Genomic DNA, 5,663 nt, shown 5'->3' on the forward strand with positions numbered 1-5,663 from the left:
TCTAGAACCACCTTGACTTTGAAATCTCCTCAACAAAGCAAGCTAGAGCCAAAAACCTGTTGGGTTATGAGCATTCTAAGACCCCTAAGTGTACATGCAACCCTAAATACCTTGGATCTATGTTTTCTCTATTATACATGCAAATATGAATATTCCAAGGTATTACCCTAACTAGTATACAATCTTTTGATACTTGAATAATAAACTAGATAGAAATACATACCTTGTTGATGTAGCTTAACTCCATGAAGCTTGAGAGCCTAGTGCCCCAAGTGTGACACCTCAAATGGTTCACACAACATCAAATGCACTTGGAATAACTTAGAGAGAAATGATACACTTCAAGAAATTGGCTAGCCCTCACAATTCCTTCATAGTCTCTCATGGTTGTCGATTTTGACAAAAATAAGATGCTTATATAGTGTGTCACAATTAGGGTTACACTATGTAAACCCTAATTGTCATGGCCTTTCATTTTCATGATCCATGGGTAAAAAAACACCATGGAGAATCCAATGGGTTTTAGCCCAACTTGATAATCCATGGAGCATTAACCCACCATACAAGTATGGATTATTTACACAATCAACCCTTATATTTAATTAGTCTCCTTTTGATCACTTAATTAATTCCAAATTATTTTTTGATCAATACGAATTAAATAATCTTATTAATATATTAGAACTTATAATATATTACCAAACCTTAAATGTTATTTCTCTCATTTTAGTCTATCCAAATGCATGATGCCATGCAACCCAAATAGACCATGCCAAGTCGGGTCAAGTACATACCAAATATAGTTACGGACTTAGACACTAATCCAACAGTCTCCCACTTAGATAAGTCTAAAACTATTATTGCGTATGACTTCAAAAACCACCTGACAATCGTAGCTATCAAAAGCCACTGTCGAACTCTCACCTTGTCGATGAACTCTGACCTTTGTCAATGACTTGTCCATTAGATAAGGGATCATATATTACCCCATTCTAGATATGGACTGAGATATGGATTAAAATCATTCTCTCTGTCCATTTGTTGTTTCCCAATTTCCGATTTATGACAACCGACTAACTGAACAAATCACATTAGTCCTGGCTTGGCCAAGCACTTCGGGGTGTCATCACTAAATCATTGAGGGTCCCACGGATATTGCTTTTATCCCGAAGTTAAAAGGAATGGATAAACTTCGACTCATATGGCTTGTTCTACTTCTTGTTGAATCATACACAAAGACACGTTTTATAACATCGAGTTACCAATGCGTTATTGTGCAATCAATGCATAACCATCTCATAGGCAACAAGTCATATCTCTAGGTTTGAAGAGTATAAGATATTATCGTCTCATGATCACTCGTGATAAAATCCATGAAGTGAGTCAAATGAGCGTGGGTTGAATCCAATACTCAGAAATTATGAGCACTCATGAATGTTGCAACAACTCTTGCTATGTCCACTACCTTGGACATCTACAAACCAGCTTTATGACAGTCTTGATTCATATCTACTTCCAGCATATGACCGACTGTGGATGGTTTAAATAACTTTGTCATTCAGGAAGAACGACCTAGTTATTCTGGAAGTCAAAACATGCAAAGTGAAACACAACAATAATCGAATCGAATATGGTCTCACAACTTCTAAATATAAATAAAACATCTTTTATTTATCACTGTATTGATTACCCATCATTCATTGCATACTGTTTTAAACTATCAACTTTATACTTAAATTAAAAACAATAATTGTCCCATGCTCCAAGCATGTACACTATGTTTTTCTAAACACTAGTCATGCCATACACCAAGTATGCACACTATCTTTTTCAAAACATTAGTTATGCCGTACACTAAGTATGCACACTAAGTTTGTCTATGATCTTTACTTTGTGAAATAGATCGATTGAGCATAATTCCAATGATTCTCATTTCACAATCCCAAATCCTTACTGCAAATGCAAGAATTCCAAATTCCTGCCATTTACCTAAATCTGTTAGATTTTAAACTTATATGCATTGATCCTCTTGTAATGATTATGCACAAAGTCACAAAGACTTGTCAACAGACATTACAGAGTATTCCAATGGAGATCATTCCATGGAAACGAAGTCTCAAATTCAAAGTACATTACTTTGAACATCCTTCTTGCATTAATTTTCCTAATCTAACACATATTTAATGAATAACTTCCACCTATGGGAACATTTCCATATTCCCATTTTGATTATCACTCCTTAACAAGAGTTGCCTCTTTTCAGAATATGTCAATATGGTCCTTCCTAAATTTACACCATACTTCCAACTGTCCATGAGCAAACAATCTTTGGTAAACCTTAGATTGTCCTCGACAATTGCTTAATCATTTTAGTCATATCCAATTCTAGACTTTTCCCCTCTTAATGCCCCGAGCATTTGAAAATTTTAGAAAGGATGAATATTATAGCACATGCAATCGATCCTATATCTGAAGCATGTGGGACACGATTCATGATGTCTCACATAAAGACTAGATCAGTCTTTTGCTATAATATTTCTATTTGTATTTGCCAAGTTCTCATAATTCAGATTATGAAAAAGGATGCCATAATCATAATCGAATTTTAGAACGGCAAAAATGGACTCATATATAGAATTTCCTTATGTTGATCCATTCAAACATAAAATTCATATATATATATATATATATATATATATATATATATATATATATATATATATATATATATATTATTGACTAAAGATGATTAAAACCTCAATCTAAGCTTTTAGAATTGAAATGAAGTATAATTTCCTCTCCTTTAATTATAGAAAAACAACTTTTTCCCAATTGAAATCTTTTGTTTTCTCTGATTAACATTGTTAACTTGCAACATTATCAAAATTATCATGCTCCCACTAACATGAGAACTATCAGCATAACAGTTATGCTCCCACTAGCTTTGACATGTACTCGGAAATCAGCTGGACTTCTAGAAATCAATACTTTATTGACTTTCTTACCAAAGTTCAGACTTCTGATACGAGATGCTTTGATAAAAACTTTATCAAAATCATACACCTTTCCTTAGATAGCACACATGTGTGTCTAAACAATTTTAGGACTATGAAAAGTGATGTTGTAATCATAGTCTCAATTGTTTTGACCTTTTCCATTTCTCACAAGTCCATGTTAGTGTGCCGGTTAACCACACACGCTCCACTAACGACTTTGAGAATGCAAATATCATAATTGCTATCTACCTAAAATCTACTTAATTAAAGCGTTTCCTCACCATCATTTTCATGGATCGGAGAGAAACCTTATGACGCATAGATTTTTATGGTGTATGTGTTCCTATCCATGTGAATTTGTCAAAACCATAATCACAAGACACGGTTAATGAAAAATCCAAACTCATATGGATTGAGCTTGTGTAGTCTTAACTTCTTGCCACCTGGCAGCACAAGGGCCTGCCATTGCTTCGAAGTTGTTATGCAACCAATTAAGAACTATAAGAACTCATATGCAAAGCCAACTTTCACTAGAATGGGAAGTGCAATAGGAATATGTTAACACGATAGGTTATAAACCTCAAGTCATGTGCTAGTGATAAACTACAGGTTTTACTCTTGATTAAATTTTGAAATTCTTTCATGATCTTTAAGACTCTTACTGTCCTCTTGACATATAAGACTCTCTTGCCAAATATTCAAGAGATAGTGCGGATTCTTTATCAAGGCAAACACTTCACATAATTGGCCTTAGGTGGTCTTCGTTTTATCCAAAACATCACAACTTACCAATTTCAAATGTGCAAGAGTAGGACACTTTTACTCTTACATTTGACAAGTGTTATAAACCTTTGTTTAAGATATGTCACTCAAGTTACAATCTTGGAATATGACTCTAAGAATTGTTTTGGAACGAAGTATGAATCGTGTTCTTGATTTAACCATTTCAACAATTCATGAATCCTCTTCTTAGCCATAAGAATGCACTAAGATGTCCTTAGAGGATGAATGGTGATATGGTCTCACAATCATTAAGATGATCATAAAACATGATACTACAGTACTCTCCCATCTTTTCAGATTTGAGAAACTTTTATCTTTCTGCCTAATTTGATTCTTCTCATTCGTTCTGCTATACATCGAAACTTTTCCAATGCTTCAAAATTATACTTAAACTTATAAGTATAACCATATTTACTAAACTTTAGTAAATCATGACGAATAGTCTTATCGATCTTTTGTGGTGGACTTGACCAGTGCACAAGAATGTGTACTCGATCCCTTAATCCTTCACTTGACTCACATATACATGTGAACAAGGAATTAGTCTTAATTTTCCAAAGATGAAAATTCTCATTCATCATACTAGAAAACTTGCATGATTTCTAAGTTTCTATCCAACTAAAACCTTGGTTGATGAGAATCTTTCCTTATTTGGTAAATTTAGACACTACCGCAAATGAAAGAATCAAATTCATATTTCCATTATTGCTATAAATATACAAACATCAGTTTTCCATAAGTGCCATTACAAGGACATATAAAATAAAACAAAATTTTATTTATTTATCAAATGCGGAAAAACTTCCCTTACAATGCAACTTTAAATGGAAACTATGATATTACATATTTCCTAGCAATCTATCATAACACTCTAAATAGTAGCTCAAGAATCCGATCTTCAAACCATGCGATTGAAATCCATCTTCACGATCAGATTCAACATACTCTTTTTGTAAGTTCCCTTCCCTTTGTTTGATCCCGCCATACATTAAAAATGTATTAAGAATCTTCAAATAGGAACTTAAGAGAGTTAGATATTGGACTTACCTAAAGCAGATTCAAGATTTTTGACTAGACCTTCTCTCAGATCTTTTAGGTAGTTAGGCAGCTTCGCAACCAATGTCCCTTCCTTTGGTAACAGAAACATATGGACCCTTTGGGAATGGTGCACTGGACTATCTCAGACTTGCCTTTCTCTTTACCATTTGGTCAACCAATTTGACTATGGCCAATCCCTTTTCATTGGGAGGAGAAAGCTTTTCTGGTATCCAATGTTACCATTTTCAAAGTCCATGGAAGTTTGGTAAGTTGATCTTCTAATCAAATTTACTCTACCAGTGCTCCAAATCATTGCTGATTCAGCAACACAAAGCAAATAGATAAGATCGTTAAGGGTCATGTCTCATAGTCTTTTACATAGTAGTCCATAAAGAACTCACTATGTGTCTTAGGAAGTGATTAGTCAACATCCAACTTCCTCAAGATTTTGACATCCAACTCTCCCGACTTTTTTCAATATGTGACTTCATCTACAAAATGTGAGCACACATAGACCTTGCTTGCCAATAGGGCTTGAGTGACCTTGAACTTGTGGGTTAGGGAGAATAATTGGAGGAGGTGGAGGGAGTGAAGAATGATTTCCGGGACATCATCTTCATTAGGAAAACTTGTTCCAAGAGTTTTTTTAGGAAGATCATAGATGTCTGAACCAGACATCTTTTGGGAGATATTCAAGATAGTCGATTTAAAGTCCTTAATATAACACCCAATATGAAATATTAAGGCTAGGACCCAACACAATATTTTATAACATGGAAGAGGGATGCCGTAATCCAAGCTATATAATATTTGAAGGTAGGCGAATGACGATTCACCAACTTCCAC

The sequence above is a fragment of the Lactuca serriola genome, chromosome 3, assembly GCF_051521515.1.
Source record: "Lactuca serriola cultivar US96UC23 chromosome 3, Lser_US96UC23_V15, whole genome shotgun sequence".
Taxonomy (NCBI): Eukaryota; Viridiplantae; Streptophyta; class Magnoliopsida; order Asterales; family Asteraceae; genus Lactuca; species Lactuca serriola.